Here is a 20,791-nt window from a genome sequence, read left to right as displayed (position 1 = left end):
CCATGAGGTGCTAATAACAATACCAGAACAAAAACACGAGCAATAGATTCAGACACATGGCGGGGGGGGGGGGGGGGGAGGGAATCTCACGGGATTCCACACCTAGACAAAGAACTACTGGCAGCTGAGGAATTCTAAGCATAGGAGAAATTATCTTCTCCAGGAGAGAGGCCACAATTGGTTACTCAATTCCAAATGATCAGCCATGAAATCAAATATATATGAGCAATAACATATAGATTGAGCAGTTTGTATATACATATATAAACACACATATATACATATATTCGCATATATGTGTACATATATAAATAATATGTATATATTTGTTCCGTAGAAAATATCTTTGTTATTGGGTTTTAATAATATATTCCATAAACATGTCACTTATTGTACAAAGCAATTATCTTTTGTTTTCCCATACCTATATTTTGAAAAGCAAGACTGGGTGTGTTTATGAGTTTGTGTATGTGTTCATGTATGTGTATTTTTTTATCTATGTGTAACATGAACATGATGTGTACATGTGTGTTTGTGTGTGTATGCATGTGTGTGTGTTCATTTGAATAGGTATGTTTGCACCCATGCACCTGCAGAGACGTATGAATGCATGTGAGGGGGTGATACATTATCAGTCAGGCATTTGGGGATTTTAAACACAAATTAAATCTCTCACTACTTTTATGCCATTTTATTCAATTCAGAATTTTATGAAAAATTATCATATTGTGTGGTTTAGAATTTATTTTCACAGTGAACTCTGATGTTCTTGGGAGTTTCAATGTCTTATGCTTGTGAGCTTTGCTTCTGTGTTGCAGTTTCCTTGAATGCTCTTTAATGCCTGGGGATTCCTGGCAGCTTTTATTTGTATGTATAAAGATAAGCCAAATCTCCATGGGATAACATTCAAAATAAGAACAAATGTATCCCCATTTACTTTATGCATTAAACATTTTTCTCCAAATATTTCAGGAAAAGAAAGTTTTTAAAAATTAATGTCCTGAGTATTTTAAAATAATGTTCTTTAGTTACTTATATTAATTTTTCATATTTAGCAATTTAAAAATCTTTGGAGATCTGGGTTCTCTATAAATTCTCCTCTGTTTTTCTCTTTCTCTTATGAAATGTGATAAAACACTTTTGTAAACAAAAAACAATCTATACCTCATGGTTTTAACTTAAACTAAGCACCCCCAAACTTCAAATAAATATAAGTATTGGCAATCTTAGGTTCTAATTTTTAAATGATTACCTTTAGACCAGAGTGGGGGGAGTGTTTTTCAGAACAAATGACAGATACTCGCTTACCTTGAAATAGGTGGATCTAAGTGAGGATTGAGACTATTTAAAAGCAGAAAAGTCACATCAATTATCAACAGCCCTCAATAAAGATATCTGGAGTTATTCAGCAGCCAAAGAGATGTTGATTATGCATTCAGAGCCCAAGGATTTACACCTTTGTGAATCATACTGTCTTCTACTCCTACATTATCACACAATAATAACACCATGCAAATGCTGTCTGGATTGGCAAGAAGGGCATCTTGTCTCCATTGTTCACTGTATTCTAGGCACTTTTTCTTCAGTCACCAGGAGTGCACACATCCTATTCAATCTGCTTTACTCAGAAAAGGTTTCTCACTAAAGAATTCAAGAATGCAACTGCCCAGAAATTCTCCCTAGCCTTCCTTAAAGTCAATAAAATTAAAACATCCTTTAAGGTCCCTCCTAAACTTAGGGCCAAATCTTTATTGCAACTGTAGTCAAATTGTCACACAAGGCACACACACACACACACACACACATACTTCTAACCATCGATACTTCATAGAAACATGAGTTTTCCATACTGTAGTTTATAGATGGAAAACCCTGAAGTGCTGTCTGCTTATTTGATGGACATTGAAGAACTAGTACAGTCAGATTTTCTTAGACATCTATAAAACAAGCTGTATGCAGTTGCATTAATCTCTCACATGGCATGACACAGTGTGTTGTGTAGCAATGAACCTCTCAGAGTTACAAATAAAGAAATTCATATTTAAGAAAGAGTCAAAGGAAAATTAACACTAAGACTATAGCTGTATAGATGCCATGTAATTAAGCCCTTATAGACAACATGTGAGGTGCAGTGAGGCCAACAAGTATTCTCTTTACTCTGCTTTGATGTTTTCTTGCTTATTTTGCTTCTTCATGGTACTTTTTATTTCTGATAAAACAGGAAATAGCTTTTATTTTAACTAAAATGTAAGCCATGCAAATAAATAGGGTTTGTCTCTTGCTTACTGTTTAGCTTAGCCTGAAAGAGTGACTGCTACTTAATACGTGCTCAGGAAATGTTAAAAGAATAGACAAAGAAATGAATGCTAAAGAGGAAAGATTATAATGGAAATGATGTGGCAGATTTGCTTTAGTAATGGCAGAAGAAGCACACGGTGGCTAGTGGCTTTCTTTATAAAGTTCAAAGAGTAAATGATGGATAAATCTCCCCACAACCAGGATATTCCATTCACCAAAAACAAACATAAGATCTGTTTAGACAGCAAAATAGAGTAGGCAAGAAAGACTCAGCTATTAGGACAGCGGCACTTTGCTTTTTCTAACAATGAAGGACTTGTTAATATTCCTGAAGGAAGCTTTGAACACAGAGTAGGTATCTGTTCTCTGCTGTAACATAGGTTGCATTGAAGCAGAAAAGAGAGGAGAGAGAGAGAGAGAGAGAGAGAGAGAGAGAGAGAGAGAGAGAGAGAGAGAGAGAGCTCTTAGTATTGGAACTCAAGAAGTGGCTCAGCTATTAAGAACTCTGTTGCTCTTTCTGAAAACAGGAGTTTGTTCCCAAGCACCTATGTTGAGTGCCTCACTACTATTGAGGGATGGTTTAAATTTTTTTGTACACTGTCTTTGCCAAGATCTGAATATCCAATACTAGACAGGAGAGAATACGCAGAACTTCCAGGCAGAGACAGAAACTATGGGAAGAAATCAAAGAGGTGAATATTTGCCAGTGACATGCAGAGGAAGTCAGGTGTATGGTATGAAGAAGAGGTAACAAACCATGTGGCACAACATAGATGAATATGAATGGTTCATTTAACTTTCAAGAGCTATTTGAGAATAAGCCTAAGCTAAGGCCAAGCTTTAAAATTAATCATTTGTCTCTGTGTCATTATTTGGGTGCTGGCAGTTCCAAGAAAGCCTGACTACATTTGGTGTCTAATGTGGAGGCATGCATATTTAGAATAGGGCTTATGAGAAATTGGTGTGCTACTCAGCAGGAGACAAGATAGAAATGCCTGCTGAAGTGTGGACCCAGATACGTCCCAGAGGGTTCAGGTAATCATGGCTGGCATGAAGCTCAGTTCTCAAAGAGCTAAAGGGGGAAGAGGCAGTCACCAGTGCCATGTACTAAGCAGAGCAACAAAGGAACTTCCAGATGCACAGAAGGACTTTGTAACATTTTCTGGAAGACAGGGTGCCCAGAAAGCCAGGCCCAGACAGAGTAAACATCTGAACAGGAATGGTATTCTTGGAACTGTGTTTAGATGCTAAAGAAAGAAAAGAAAATGGACATAGATAGTCATAGAAAAAATAGTTTGAAAATAATAAAGTTAAGTCTTTAAAGAAAGAGTAAAGTAAGATTAAAAAGAATAAGCTACATAAGGATGTGAAATATCATAACACAGGAAGTTTGGACTCTATATAATGCTTTATAATTTTAAATACTAATGAATGAAAAATGATAGCTGCTGAAAGATATTTGATATGTAAAAACAAAACTACTAAATTAAACCATCCTATATATTTTAAGGGTGTCTTAACTTCAGAATCTGAAGTAAGAAAATGTGTTGCACTAGGGGAGAGATTATGCCTTTGTTTCTATAGGAAACAAAAAGCTATGGATTCCTTCAAAATTACATGTAACCCAGGTGATCCAGCATCTCATAACGCCTCCATTACAGTTTTCCAAAAAGTCTGCATCCAGAACAACTTCAAAGTGGTTAGCAAAGATGGCCCAGTCTCAGAGACTACTCCAGCCAGAACTGCAGGTAAGCCATTCATGGTCCCATCACATAAGACTAACCACAAATTGTACAATTAGACCTCTCAGGAATCCACTTTTATCCCACGTTTCTCAGTGTTTCCTAAATATATTGTTACCACAAGACAGCAGGAAGTAATTTTAAGAACACAACACCCTGATTCTCAAGAGGCAAGGTGGTAGGTTAGAGATGCTTATCCTTGTTTACGGGGGTTTAATTGCAAGTAGTTATTAGTCATGCTCAGGGAGGAAATTAAACAAAGGAACTTGTACTAGGGGACATTCACTCACACAGATGTACAAACACACACATATATCAAATATTTTAAAGAGCCTGGGGAGATGGTTCAGGATTCAAATGACCTTGCTGTCAAGCCTGTGGATCTTGCTTCCATCCTTGGGATTCACAACTCCTTCAAGTTGGTCTATTACCTCCACATGTGCACTTTATGTAAGCAACAGCAACAGAAATATCATGGATCTCGGAATTTTATCTCTGTAAGTTTCTAGTTGTGCAACAAATATTAGCAATTTGTACTAGCATTATATATTTTGTCTTTAGTTGTTTTCAATAAGTAAGTTTATATGGACATGTATAAATATATATGTACAAATACACATGTATAAACTAATATTTATTTGCTTAAGAAGATCATCCTGCTTTGGTTCAAATGTTTCTTCAGCTACATACTCACCAGTGATCCAGGAAAAGGCTTCTCCTTGAGCTCAGGGTCTCCATTTGTCTCCCTAGGGTGCTGTGATTATTAAGAGACATAATGAATGAGGACATTTTATTCCTGTGTGTCATGATAAATAGTGAGAGCCATGACTGGAATGGCAATGTGGATTTCTTTAAATTAACTCAGATAAATGGAAAAAGTGTCTATCTGCATTCTGAAGAAAATTCTCTTTCCAGGTAGAAATGCAATTTGTTAGAAAGCTCTTAAAGGTATCTGTCTGTATTCTTACACTTAATTTTATTAGTTTTGTGAAATTAAACAGTATCATTTAACTGCCCAAAACCCAGAATTTTATTAAGCCAAAAGTTAAGACAAAAATAAAAGAAGTTACATATTGTGTGTATGTGTCTGTGTGTGTGCACAAAAAAACAAGTACCAAAGATGAAAATATTTTAATAAGTTGGTGCTAGAAGGAACTAGACATAAAAATTTTTGCCTTCAAGCCTTGGGAAGTTTATACAGCTATTCTTTCATCTGGAATGTGTTTTTACAACCAAATACAGACAAATGTGTTTGCTAATGGCCCTTGTTTCTTCCTTGTTCTCAGAGCATTCATTTTTCCATGACTGATGAAGTCTTGTTTTGCACTTTTGTATTCTACAGATACCCGTGCACATGCACAGTGATTATGCTTTCAGTCAGGCAGTACATTACTTTAAATAGCCACTGGTATATATCACAATTTCATTAGATGCCTTTCTTGTAATAACAACAAAATGTATCTACTGGGGAATATGTGAGCAGCCCTGTCTATGCAGCATTCTCCCCTAAAGGGAGATGTATGCTACTAACACCCTAACATACAAAACAGAAAGAGAACTTTTGTTTCAGAAATGTCAAAATTCCAGTAATGTCAGTGTGTTAATGTGTTTGTGGGCATTTGCATGTGTATGTGCATGCATTCATGTATATGCATGTACATTTGTATGGATGCATGGATTTACAGTATCCCTAAAGCTCAACCAAGAATGCTCAGTGCCTGTCTGTGTAAATACAACTATAACATGAGGACAGAGACTGATATTTCTCATTTCTTGTTATTGTTCTCAACATTCCACAGCATTCTCCATTCCTGTCTCATGCCCAAAGTCTGTCGCAACAAGTGTCCCCACAGTTTTCAGTGGCGATGAGTTGTCTGAAGTCTCAGGCTCTATGATCTATACATCCTACAACATGTTCTGCGTCCTATGGTCTTACATGATGTTTTCTGTCCAACTACAGTTTTATAAAACAACATCTTTGCTTTGTATTGAAGATTGGTAATTTCCTGCTTGTGGACCAAATTCAGACCATTATATATCAGATCATTATCTAGTGTAGGTCAAGGGTGATAGCAATGTGACCATCAATAGTCATTTAATTTTTCCTGGATTCTTTCATATTACAAGGCATGATTGAGGAGGTGGTACAAAGAACCACTAATATGTATAAAATTCGTTTGGCACCATTAGAGACAAAATTTGATGATACTGAATCATCAGGCCACTAACCTTATGACTATTTCTTTGGAGACCTCCTCTGTAAAAGCTACTTTGACTCCTATCTTTTGCTGCAACACTTAGACTACAAATACCAATGGAATCGCAGATGCTACCTATTTCCTCTCCTCCCCAACATTCCGCCTTAGAGGGAAGCACCTCAAGCTCACACAGTAAAATAATAACTAGTGTCTGGAAGCTGATGAACGTCATAAGATTCCTAAGGCTGCTTCCAGAGCACTAACAATTTCGAGGGAGTGAAGGCTCCCATTGGAAAACCTGCCTGCAAGGCATACTGGGAGCTCCAGGGATGTAGGTTTCAAGTTGGAAAGTTTTTTTTTTTTTTGGTGATATAGTACCTTTGAGTCATCCATATACTAAGTACTCCCTCACTAATATTCCTGGAAGTTACCCTGATAAACTAGCTGGTTTAATAAGCTAGACTTGTATACAGTATACAGTATAGATGTGTATACTGTCTGTCATTGTTGCCTTCTTTAGGCTGGATAGACATCTGTTCACGTTTTCCCTAGAAAAGTCATATCTCCCAATCTCTCTTCCTCTCTCATCTTTTACTAACACAGGTGATATTCTTTTGAGTTACCTGTGCTGCTAAGGCCTGTAAGGAATACAAAGAAGCATCCTAAATTAAGAAACTGTAGAAAAAGGTTCATCTGCCTAATTTTTCCTTAAGATGGCACAAATTTTCTGAGTTAAGACAATTTTCAGTATCCACTCAGCTGAGTTTTTTTTTTTTCAAAAAAAAAAAAGAAAGAAGAGGGAAATTAAGTTTGTTTATAGAATTCTGTCAAAAGAATAAAGCGGTTTTGGAGGACTAATATTAAAAATTCCTAATAAAAGTTGTTTTTCTCTAAGTTCATCCATGGCTCTTCATTCACCAATATGTTTAAGTCACTGGCTCGTTTCCACAAATCACTGCCGATTTACGCTGACGTTCAAGGTGACCTGACTGAGGTGTGCAGGCAGAGAGTTCTCAGAAATCATTTTTTTCTTTTCTTTAATTGATTTTAATTGAGCTCTACATTTTTTTCTGCTCCCCTCCATGCTTCTCCCCTCCTCCCTTCAATCCTCCCCCAAGGTCCCCATGCTCCCAATTTACTCAGCAGTTCTTGTCTTTTTCTACTTCCCATGTAGATTCGATCTATGTAAGTCTCTCTTAGTGTCTTCATTGCTGTCTAAGTTCTTTGGGATTGTGGTTTGTAGGCTGGTTTTCTTTGTTTTGTGTTTAAAAACCACCTATGAGTGAGTACATGTGATAATTGTCTTTCTGTGTCTGGGTTACCTCACTCAAAATAATGTTTTCTAGTTCTATCCATTGGCCTGCAAAATTCAAGATGGCGTTATTTTTGTATTGGTAACAATTAAGTTTGGGTTTTAGCTTAAAATGATATCTATTTGGGAAGTACAGGCAAGAAGCTTATAAGATTGAGGTACCTGAATATACAGCAAGACCCTGTCCAAAAAAATCCTTAAATTCACCTTAGTTTGCTATCTGTGTTACTGTCCACAGGAAGATAGTGTTATAAACCTCTAGAGGCTAGAAACCATCTTGCATTACATGATAGGTTTTCAAAACTCAGACAAAATTTCCTGAAGGGTACATTTTACAAGTGGAAAGGTCCCAGGAGTTTTAAGTGGGCTAATAAATGATTACCCTGACCTCCAAATACAACCCTGATTAATGAATTTCCAAGTAGTCATTCTCTCCTCTCTCTCTCTCTAGACATGACATTTACACCCAGATAACAACTTACTTAAAAGTTTCTCCAGAACTTAGATGAGCAAAGACAGGACATTAAAGGACTTTCATTTTCGTATTTATCTTTTTAAAAATAGTTATTGCCAGTTTGTACAATGGCTACTCTGTTTGCCTACCCAGTCCTGCTCTGATGGTAGCTCATTCATTATTTAGAGCACACATTAGGGCACTTTGAGTGCGGACAGTGCTACGGAAAACCAATTCTCCTCTTCTTATTGTGTTAATCCTGGATTAAAATTAATGAATTTTACAGCAGAAAGAAAATGAAATAATGCAGAAAGCTAATATGACAAATGCAATGGAATTCAGAAAATTAATTTTTAATACCTCTCATTTTGTAACTTCTTGCTTGAGTACAATGCGATGTCTACTTTTATTCTGTTATTTCTACAAACCTTGTGGTTAAACGTCATTATAGTCTATGGTCTGTCTTCATAATCCTAGCAGTAGGAAAGTGCCCAAAGATGAAATATGAATTTAACCACAGCAATGAATCAGACTGACTCAGTCTTCCCAAGTCCCTTTGTTCCCGCAATATCTGTATTCTTTCTGTTTCTGCCTGACAACTTCTTGCTCATATATATAAACCAGACAAAATTTACAGCATTGGAACCATAGCACATGTAACAAAATCTAAGTCCATGAAGATTTGTCTTTTATAGGACACCATGCCCAACAAATTTGCATTATTTTCCAAAACATTTACAGCATTTACCAGAATAGAACAATATCATTTGCAAATAAGTCTTACCAAATATTAAGACATTCAACTCATACAAAGTATGTTTTGTGACTACTAGAGAAGAATTTAGAAATCAAAACTGGAAAAAAACCTCCAATAAATCTTAAAACATTTAATAATCTGTTTCCATTTATCCTCTCATTTTTAAAACTTTTATTTCACTTGGTCTTTAAAAATGTCATACATGTATATAATGTATATAAAATGTCATACATGTATGTAATATGTGTAGACATCATACGTGTAAATAATGTGTAAAAACATCATATATGTATATAGTGTATATAAATGTCATACATGTATGCAATGTATATAAAATTTCATGCATGTATATAATGTATCCTGAGTGTATCCACTCACACTCCTTCTCCAAAACGCTCATCATAACCATCTCTGTAGTTCAGTGTCCTTTTTGTCTATGTATTTTCAACCACTGAGTTTGGTTAGAAATGCCCATGTATGCATGTGCCTGAGGTCCTCCACTAGGCCATAAGGAAGCTGCCAGTGTCCATATTCCTAAAGAAAGATAAGTCTCCTTCCCTTAGGACCTAAAACTTCCCAGAATATCCCCTAAGCTAGAGGGGCCTTGGGAGTCCGTTCCTGATTCATGCTGGTGTTTATAACTAGCTTGATCTTGTGCAGATCTTGGGTAGGTCAACACACATGCTATCAGTTCATGTGTACAACAGACACGTGAGGCTCAGAGGACAGCATTTCACATGACTCCTCCTCATCTTCTTCATCTTCTGGCTAATGCGTTCACTCTGCTTCTTTTCCACGATGCCCCCTGTGTCTAGGGAGGTTTGGTGGTTGATACAGAAAACTCATCAACTCAGATAAGCACATACAGTCCCTTGTTTTCAGTTCTTTGAACAATAATGCATCTGTGTTAACCACATATAACAATGAAAAGCCTTACTGATCAAGGTTGAAAACAGAGCATAAACATTTAGAAGGCAGTTTGACAACATGATTAATTAGTAAAGCAACATTGATAGGCTCTTTCCTATAGTCTATAATCTCTCTAGCCATGGTTTTGGAGATGAAACCCATACCCAATAGTGTTTAGGTGGTCAAGGACCTGAGACAAGATTCCCAGGAATCTAGGGTAAAACCAGATACTTGTCTTCTCTTAAAGAACATAGCAATAAAATAAAACCTAATGGCATTATGCTATAATCATAATCAATAGTTTATTTATGCATCATCAGACAAGCTTCTTCCTGAAACAAATGGGAACGAATATAGAAACCTATAGCTGGACAACAGGCAGAAAGTAAGAGACTTAAGAAAACTTAAGCCTAAATTGAAGGAGATGAAAAGAGTGTAAGAGCCAGGGGTGATGGAGAATAGCAAGGAAACCAGAGCTTCTAAATCAACAGGGTTGATCCGCAAATGAACACATCTAGCCTGTGACAGCACGCACAGGGCCAGCACTGGTCTGTACCAGTGGGTGTCCTAGAGCTGAAAGGACAAATGGACAAATGCTCCCTTCCATATCAATTTTAAAAATACTTTTTACAATTTAAAATTTGTATTTAGCCTACAAATTAGTGGGTCTCCATAAAGGATTTTCATAATCCTCAATTTTTGTAAACACATGTCTTGCCAGATCCTCACTTCCATTCTGTTCCCATCCACATTAAAACAGTGTTCACAGTATTCTCCTCCCATCATCTTTCAAATGGCATGTTCCATTAGTCCCTCAATTATGTTTTTAATTGAGTTTTAAGATATTAGGAGGCCACCTGACCTTTTCATACCTCTTTAATTTTGTTAACCCCCTTTTCTTCAACAATAACCCCATTTCCCTATATTCTTCTTCTTTTTCCATACCTGCGCTCCACTATCACCCTCTTCCTTAAATAGTTCCTGTTCAATGACTCTCCCACTTCCTTAGCTCTGCACAACTCAAGCTGAATACACAAAAACTGAGGGTGGAGTATGGGATCCAAATATGAGACAGAACTAACAATGTTTGTCTTTACTGGTCTGTTGTACACCACTCAGTATATATTTTACTAGCTTCACCCACTTGCCTGAAGTTATCATGTTTTAATTTTTCTTTAACGCTGAAAAAATATCATTATGTATCTGGACCGCATTTCCCTTATTCATTTGTCAGTTGACAGACATTGAGATTGATTCTGTTTCCTACCTATTGCAATTAGAAGAGCAATGAACATGAGTGTGCAAGTGTTTCTCTAGTAAGACCCAAAGTCCTCTGAGCATGCTCAGGAGCAGGATAGTTGAGCATTATGGTAGATGCATTTCTAGTTTGCAACAAACCTTCCGAGTATTTCCAGAGTTGCTGTACTTGGTTTACACTCCCACCTAGAGGTTATAAAGGATTTTCTCTTTCGCTACATCTATTTGGTGTCATTTGAGCTCCTTCTGATGGCCATTATCACTGGGATGAATTGAAATCTACAGTTGGGTTAAGTTGCATTTCCATGATGGTGAAGGATGCTGAATCTATTACCCATTTGTATTAATGAAACAGGTAAATGGAAGTGGGATGCACCCCCAATCACACTGAGGTTACTATATCTTCAATGTCTTTAAGAATCTCATGTGTATTACTGAGTCATGCGGGAGAAGGTGAACAACAACAACTTGTAGCCAAGGAAAGCACAGTGCATGTCTATAGGGTGAGATGGATGAAAGTCTGGGAGACCATATGCTGAGATTTGGGTCTGCACAGCCCTCTGAACCACGTCTGCATGAGCAATAACTGAAGCACTGGTCATCAGGCTACCTCTCAGCTCCGGAATACAGTGCCAGTTTGCTTGTATCATTGGTTAAAAAACAAAAGAATATTCTTTGAGCATAAATGCTCCCTATGTTTATTGTATATTATCAATGCATTTTACACACACACCCATGCACACACACTTTGTTATCCAATCCTGTAAAACTGTTAGAATGCACAGGCAAAAGAATTTTACAGCCTGGGAAGCTTGGTAGTTACAAGTGGATGCAGAGAGTAGTGTTGCCATCAGACCCTTTTAGAGACACTAAAGTCCTTTATTGGTCCTTTGGTAATAATTTTCATTCATCCATCCTTTGAAATATTTTTACCTAAATTAATATCTGTTTTTCCTAAAGCCCAAGTAGTAGTTTTAATTTACTTCAAACCATTTTTAGCTATTAGGAAGCAGATCTATTGTAAGCAGTCCTCTAGCAAGTTCTAATATCCAAGGCTATTTTATGGGAACAACAGGTTCCCACAAATAAGTCATAGATGAAGTTCTAATGTCAAATGATGAACTGGTCGCACACAACAATGAAAGAACCATTTGCTAAGAGAGCTCAGAAACATGTGATAAAGATTTCTGAAATTGGGGCTGAAAAGATGGCAACACAGGCTAGACTACCCTTCCAAAGACCCAAGTTCAAGCCCAGGTACACGCAAGGCAACTCACAATTACTTATAATTCAATCTCCAGGGGACCTGAAATGGTCTTCTCCATGACCATCGCATATCCATGGTGCAGGTGCATAAATACAAACAAAACACTGGCATACATAAAATGCAAACCTGAAAATCTTTAATAACATCGTTGGATAGGTGCTGTGAAAGGTAGAATCAGTTTTCTTTTATGGTATTACCTCTGGTATCTCAACCATGATCTAGGACAGCCCACAGTCAGGAGTATTTCAACACAATCAGGAACAGATGTGTGTGAAGAGGAAGAGAGAGAGAGAGAGAGAGAGAGAGAGAGAGAGAGAGAGAGAGAGAGAGGAAAAAGTTTACTGGGTATAGATATGGGGCAGTATCTAACAGAACTGGAGGATGAGGGAATCTGATCAAAATATACTGAATGAAATTCTTAAATAAATAAAAATATTTCTCTTAAAAATATTAAATTCGATTTCAATGGGAAATAACTGTACTGTAAAAGAAAATTTACAATACAGGAGAACTGATTCTTTCAAATTCCAGGCTTGGGAAACATTGCTTATGGCCAATTTCAGACCTGCAGTCACTCTTGCAATAGCATCCAAGAAAAATTCATGGGAGGACTCAACTAACAGATAAAGCAAACGTCCACCTTGAAATCACAAGACATCCACTAGTAATTTATTGTCTTTCCTAAATCATATGGTAAGGACGGTTCAGCCACTCAGAACTCAATGCTAATTTTAACCCTCATATCTAAGATGCTTTCTTCTCCCACATACCATTGCAGTAAAAGCCTCATATTTTGAATGAAGATTATATAGTGCACGCTGACTTCTTTCTTTTCAATGCAAACCACTTTTCAGTCCATCAATATACCTCTTGTCTCTCTCATTTTGATTCTTGTCTAAAATGATCTGAGGAAAATAAGCTACAATGCAGTTAGTCTGCAGGGAGCGGGGAGCTGGTATGTGTGTTTTTATTACATTGTGTTTGAACAAGAGCTTCTGCTTAGCACTTGATCACTTAAGACACTGTCTTAATGGATGGAGACGTGGCTCCAATGCCATCAGTCACTAAGCAAAACATAAGAGGGTTACAGAGTCCTGGGACAGGTCATATACACAGCCTTCCAGAACCATTTAAACAGTTGATAGTAAATTACCCTGAAAGAAACTACGAGACCAGAGAGATAGCAGAGTATCATTCCTATGAGCAAAGACTGCAGATTAGCTGCTTCCATATATGTTGTGCCATTCAGTAGCTTGTGGTTTTTGTCAAAGTGTTTTTATCTCAATATAAAGGATAGCAGTAATCACCAGCTTACATTATTAAAATGGTTGCATGATGCCACACATATTAAAGGGCTCACAGAAATGACTGTCACATCGTTTGACTATGTTATGGAACTACATCTAAATAGTACTCTATGTGAAATGGAGAAGGAAGGACATGAGCAGTAACTGAAGGGACTACCTCGGAAGTTAAATGTAACTCAGCATACCACACAGTCATCTTTCACACAATGATTTGATCACAGCAATTCATTATGAGAAGAGAACCCATATGTTTCTATAGGTTCTAACTCAAAAAAAAATCCTGTATTTTAGCTGAGACAACATGAATGAATCATGTTCAGAATAAGCATGAAATTTTAAATATTTAATCAGACATTTCTTAAAAACAAGAAAAAGGAGATTCTAATGGGCTGAAGTAAAGGCAAAAGGAATTTTAAATGCCCTATTCACAGACCAGAGTAATGGTCTTCTCATCGTCCATGCTGCTCAGGCGGTTCCTGCAAATCTGTGTCAGTCACATGCAGGTCTACCTCAGAGCTCAGTGCATGGCACTCAGTAAACCCAAAGTCGGCTAGAACACCCACCTTCTCCTGAGACAACAATGATGACCTGTCCAGTACTTTACGATGGTGTCGTGGGCAGTAGGAAAGAAGTTGCCTACTCAAGAACTGAGACCTGTGTATGGTGACATAGGACAGACGGATGTGAAAAGGACGACAGGAAAAGACAAACTTCCTCTGTAACAGAAGGCATAGAGTTGGCTCAGGGTTGTTGCTAACTACAAGATCTGGAAAAGGTCAAGCAAGACAGAATCCTTCCCGTATGACTGATATCATGACACAGATGGTTCATCTGCAAAGATTAGAAAGACAAAGAAAAAAACCACACTGTCACAGAGTTCACTTGACTTCATGCTCCAATCTGCAAAAATGTAGTTTGAAACCTTCTGAGATCACAGTTTCCCACGAGGTATCTGTTGTTTTAGAATCTACATAACTGGAAAATGAACAGACTCCTCTTCCATCATATACAACAACTTCTATTCTGGTAAACCAAAGCCATAGGGATTGAATATCCACAAAGCAACCAGTTCTTGTATCACGTCTCTGTTCTAATGGCCCCTGCCTACAAAAGGGACAATCACTTTCTCCAGTCACATGTACTTCAAGTTTCAAGAAAACTCCGCTTCCCTGAGGCTAAATAATAATGCATTTCCACCACTTGTCCTACAGTAATCCCCATTGTTAGCCCTTCCCACTCTTGATTCTGAAAATACCTGCCACACTTATTCACACTTTTTTTTTAGCTTCACTTTTGCCGTTTCAAAAGATGCTTTTGCTACAAGACCTAGCCATTTCATCTAGCAGCACTGGTGGCCCACTGATAATAATACAAAATAAATAATCATGTATGAGCAGCAATGATGGCTTCTTGGTGAAGAAGATACCATGGCACTAAGGTAAATAACTTGGAGCTTATTTACTAAGGCAAATAACCTGTACTAGAAAAGGCCACTCCTGTCCACCATGTAGAACAGGGATGAAGACTGAACACACTCAGAGAAAAAAGGACCAGCAATGTGAAGAGAGGCAGACAAGTAGATTCAACTAGACAAACGTGCTTTCGCTGTCAAAAATAATGGTGGCCTTGGCATATCTAGTGATTTCCGTACAAAAGTCCCTTCAGTTCAGTTTCTACTCAGAGCTCAGAATAAGAAAAGTACTTTGAATTAAAAACCTACTTTTTTTGTTAGATAATAATTTAACATTATTATTTGGCATTGTGGGATGGTGCTTTTATTTCATCTCTGTGTGCGTGTGTATGTGTGTGTGTCCTGGGTACAGAACTTAAGGTTTGACCTACTCAAGCATACATTCTGCTACTACAGTTTACCCTCAGCCCCTAAAGTTGTTTTAATAAAATTATCTACATTTGCTATCTGCTGGGTAACTGACTGACATTTGCAAAGTGTTATTCAAATCAATCTATTTTCTTAAGATTACATAACTGAATAAAGTAGGTTTAACAATGTTGGATTATGGTCCTCTATAATAAACTTCAGAAAGCCAACATTTTAAGATATAGTGTTACATGTTACTCCAAATATTGTTTCTGAAAGATTCACTTTATGGAATGCTTATGTATAATACAAATGTATCGCATTTTAATTCCCCCAAACTTCAATTTACCTCTTGAAATAAGTTTACTATAAAATCTATATCCATAAATTATGTTCAGACCAATTAATAAAGGGTTCTGTTAATATTTTAAAGTAGAACATCAAATGATTAAACCACATTTTTTGCCATTCTATAGATGCAAATAATTGTTTTTATCCACATTTCATCAAGGCTGAATCATTGAACACTGAAATGTCAGAAAATTCTGTTTCTTTTGTACAATTTTTTTTTATAAATAAGCTTCTGAATGGAGAACAGGAAACCAGCAAGGTCTTGGTAGTCACTGAGTAAAAATAGTGTGGGAGAGCGTAAGAAGCTCTGAAATTTTTGTAATTTAGGTTTTTTTTTTATTTTTTTAAGATGTCTAAAATTGTCAGAGCAATGTGTTCTGAACCTGGCTCACAGCTATCTCCATTACCACCACATCCTAGCTCATTCTAACACAGACCTTCTTTTCCTCTTAAAACCACACCTGCAAGGTCATTTGTGGGGTTTTCTGCCTGAGTCAGAGAGCAGTTACTTAACTTTCGTTCCTGCTTAATCAAGAGTCTCTCTGTGTAAACAGGTATTTGGATGTGGTTTGTAAGTAATTCGGGATCCAGAAGGAAGCCCTCATATGTGGAGGATTGCCTTCATTTGAAGACTTCTGAAACAAACAACTTTTATCAGCACATTTGATATGGCTCTTAGTAGATTTCCAAATGTATCAATTTCAATTTCCAATTGATTGGTGTTAATTGACACATTGATGTTTATTTTTTACCACAATTATTCTGTAATGGTTTAGTTAATGTCCATTATTTGTGAGAACCTGTCTATATAATGTCTGCAGGCACATGTACCATGGCATGTGTAGAAGCCAGTGACTATCACTTGAAGTCATTTCTCTCTTTCCATCTTTATGTGGATTTCAGAGCTCAAACTCAGATCACCTTGTACTTGTACAGCAAGTACCTTTACCTGCTAAGCCATCACACTGACCCTGTGGCATTTTTATGCAGATAACCTGAAAGACAGCTATTTTGTGAGTGGAGGCCACCACTCACAATGTGTAGCAAAGGTTTCCTCTTTGATAAAAGGTAAGAATTACACACTGCAAAGGTCAAAGTATTTTTTTCTCCTTTTTCCACAAAGGTCAGGCCTTGTTATATTTATATTGCTTCTTTAGAGCTGTGATTAAACATTGTTATTTTAGTGTCTTAGCTGTTAATCAACATCTGGGTGAAATGTCAAAGCCACTTTCCACCTTCCTGGAGGGTTTTCCTCACTCTCAGCAGCTGGGGTAAGAGTCCATGGAGAAAACACCTCATGTCTCACCACCACGTCAGCACCAGAGGAAGGAGCACGGGGTGAGCTGAGGGCAGAACGCTTCTGTTCTTAAAGCCCTCTTGACACAGTCTGAGCTGAACACACCCCATCTCACAGAATCCCTTACAAATTGGCACAGAAGCAGTTCCTCCAAAGAATTAAGGTAATGCAAGAAAATATTTAATACTTCAAAAAAGACTGGTGATATTTAAGGCTCAGACTTTATGATTCAAGAACAAAAAATCATATTGTTTTTTTTTCATTGCCAGAAAACAGTTTTAGATGTGAGGGCAAGCTGCTCCCTTAAACACAACAGGACAAGAACAGGCTGCGGTGAGGGGTGGTTCTCAATGGAAGGCCTCTAACTCACCAGAGACTACAGAAGGTCAGCTGTCTTCATTGCTACTCTTCGCTTCTTAGAAGATAATTGTCTTACTATTTCTTTTAAAGTATCTCCAGAGCAAAGCATGCTATTCTTTAATTAATGTTCATAGGGTAATTTAAATATTTAAAGATAAGCTTTCCTAAAAGTACAAGATTGTATAATAACGGTCAGACTGAATTACAGAATTATGCTTCGAGTTATACGTTCACTGGTTTCCTCCTGCCCTCTGCTAACACAGGCTGGTGAGTTTATGGGTCAGGCTCTTAACTGCAGGTGAATTCAAGAGAGGAGAGCAAATGAACAAATTACTCCCTCAGTGGATGCGCTTAACCATGTGAGCTAATTTCCTATTTCTTGTCCTCCAGAGCAGCATTTACAGTACCAAGTGGGATAATTCTTCAGAATTACTTCCCACTGGTCTAGAGAAGTCCTTGTGGGTATGGGGTAGGGCGTCTGCAGGCTTCCTGTTCCAACAGGTTTAAATTGTTAAAAGTTGGCATTGAAGTTACTGTCCGATCAAGTCACCTCTGGAAACTCTGGACATTGTAAAAGGGAATAAAAGCCTCAGTGGTGTTTCCCACCTGCAACGGGAGGTGATACTTTGTGAACATGAAGAGGTATTAATGGCCACTTGCCCTTTAAACCACAGAGGGACATCTGAGCAGAGTGACCTTCCCAGCCCAACTTGAGAGAAGGCAGGAAATGAAGTCTGAGGCTGGAGGTTCAGATGATAAAATGTCCCTCAGGAAGATAACAAAATGCTTCATCTTGTGGTAGCTCGAGACACATCTTAGAACCGAAGGAAATGGTATCCCCTTTAAAGGCTGCTTGGTGAAAATAACAAGTCGGGATCTTTCCCTGCTGTTTATCTCTATGCCTGGATCCTGAAGTGTTTTCTCTCACGGATGCCAAAGTTTAGCCAAAAGTGGATAAATTATACTTCTTTTGATAGTCCTAAAATATAAACCAGTGTCTCAAACTCCTTCTAGATTCACAAAGTGTTTTGATAATTTTTTTATGTTACAAAGAATGGAACTTTAATAATCTTAGGAAATACATTACCCACAGGAACCCACCATTCTGATCTCACATATTTCCCCATGATGTGGCTGGACACTGAGAGTCTAAACAACTGGTGTATCTGAAAGCCTTGGAATACTAAGCCTCATCTACATCAGAAGCTGAGCCTCCAAACACCTGGATTCGTTGTACAGTGTGTTCAAAATGACACTAGTTTATTTATGCAGATTGTAGGATACCCAGAATAAAATGTAGTCATACCTGAAACATTCCACTGCTCTTTCCACCATAAATTAGATTTTCAAATACTTTTAATGGATACTAGGGTCTCGCTTTAATTACCTCTGCACTCCCAGCTGATTTTCCCATGTCGGGAGCTGGGAGCCGAGGTGGGAATGAGGGCACAAGGAGAGTTTATGGAAACGCTAAGGCCTGGGCTATGTGGAGTGTGGGGTCAGTGATAGCACAGATGCAAAACACCTTGAGAGGTGTGCAGCCTCAGCTGAACCGGAAGGTGGTCTCTCATCAGAATGAGGCTAGGGAAAGGAGGAAATGGCTACAGCTACTGAAAATTGACCCCTGCCCCTTTTAGACACAGATCCAGAACCAGGACCTGTCACTCATTCAACTTTCACTGCCTTAAAAGTCCTGAATATTGGCAAGATGCTTCCTCCCATTTAAAGGTCCTACAAAGGGCCATTCTAGTTTTTTTGTCACTCAGCTGAACGTGATAATATATTTTAGTGACCCTCACAGTAACCATATAATATAGAGATGATTCTCCCTCACATAGCAAGAAAGCTGAACTGCCTAAGGTTACTTGCAATTTTTAAAGATATGTCTCTCTCTTTTTTTTTTTTTTTGCTATAAATCTTACCTTCTTAATCATTGCAAGGTATTCCTTCCTGTAACTCATGGAAAATACCAGGATACATGAGACTCCTATAGTTGAACTGTAATCCAGTTTGCTGGCTTTGTGTGTACAGAAAAAATAATAATGCTGCAAGAACATAGTGAACATGATGGATGACAGCCCTCGCGCTGAGGAATAGTTGTGGCCTAAGAGGCTCTTTCATTTTCAGTTGTCTTTATGTCATTTGTTTTTCTTCTAATTATGTGACATTCCTCCCAGTGGTAGAATGAACCCTACAGGACATCTTCCTGTCTCCAATCCTGGCTCGTCTGGACTGGATATGAGTCAGTCTGCTGATCTTTGGTTTATCGTTAATCTTCTTAAGGAAAACCTGTATGATTAATATTTAAAGCACCCTAGGGATTGCTTCCTGTTTTTCTTAAGCTGTCTACCCCTTTACCATTATCTCAAAGATGATTTGTTGGGCATGAGGGTTTGCATTGTTTCTGATCCTCTGAGAAAAACAGAGTAGTGTTTTTCAAATTGCTCTCCTCTGAAACCTTGGGAGAGGGCTGGGTGTAACTCACAGTGCTCTTGAATATTATTTCAGTTACAGAAAAAAAATACACTGTGTTTATTTGAAAAGTATTCAAATTTCCCAAGTACTATTACTTCATCTTTATGCAGGATATGATTTGCAGTTTCTACTTTCCTTAAGTAATATATTAGAGAATAAAAAACTAAGATGTACAATTGAATGTATAAGTTGTGGCACACACTTGAACACACCTGAACTCTGAATCTTAGCTATATTACTCATGTCTTAATTAGGGGGTACTAAGAGAATGCAATATGATAATTTCTATAATTTGGATGTGATATTATTAAAACAAAATACTAAACCCCCTCTTAGATGAAAAGACAGATACTCTCTTTATGCGATAGATGACACTAATTTTATCAATTTACTATTAAAAGGTACCAAAATAGCAAAATTGTACATTGAGATTTTCTACTGCATAGCACCAGCATACTCAACAATCTTGTACAAGAAGTGAAGCAAACATACCTGAGGCCACCACATGTTATCCGTGAGCAACAGGTGATTCAGGAATGCAGGAAATAGGCAATGAGCTGAGAAGAGTCAATGGTGAGTATGTTATGCCCGATCATCGTCTGCTAGAGAGAAGACATTGAAATAAAACACAAGGGGAAATGACCAAGCATATCAATCAGATGCAAAGAGGAAAAACTGGTTAGATGGGCCTAGAATCTTCATTATTTGGTAACTTGATAAGAAAGGATGGTTTATTAAATAACAAAAGTTCCTACACTGGTCCCCAATGTACATGATGGTAATTTTTCACTAAGGAAGATGCATAAAGAAACAGTAAGGTTTGATTGTTCATGAGACCCCTAAACACTCCCTTTATCATTTGTTATTCAGTACTAACACATTACACCAAAGTTTCTTTGTTTGAACAATAGGTGATTTCAGTCTTCTAATTTGGAACTTTGCTAATGCTTCATGGTTAAATGGGTATAAATTAAAGTCAACTAAGTGA

The 20,791-nt window shown here is 37.5% G+C and overlaps 1 long non-coding RNA gene across 1 annotated transcript; it reads left to right on the top strand.

Moving 5' to 3' along the window:
- The first annotated feature begins 17,073 nt into the window (after positions 1 to 17,073).
- On the top strand, positions 17,074 to 18,618 carry LOC142853799 (uncharacterized). The gene is made up of 3 exons (XR_012911260.1): positions 17,074 to 17,131; positions 17,238 to 17,353; positions 18,422 to 18,618. It is a non-coding gene; the product is annotated as an uncharacterized LOC142853799 (long non-coding RNA).
- Positions 18,619 to 20,791: the final 2,173 nt, after the last annotated feature.

Source organism: Microtus pennsylvanicus, chromosome 7, assembly GCF_037038515.1.
Source record: "Microtus pennsylvanicus isolate mMicPen1 chromosome 7, mMicPen1.hap1, whole genome shotgun sequence".
In the NCBI taxonomy this organism is placed as follows: domain Eukaryota; kingdom Metazoa; phylum Chordata; class Mammalia; order Rodentia; family Cricetidae; genus Microtus; species Microtus pennsylvanicus.
This window is presented reverse-complemented; position numbering and strand designations above follow the sequence as displayed.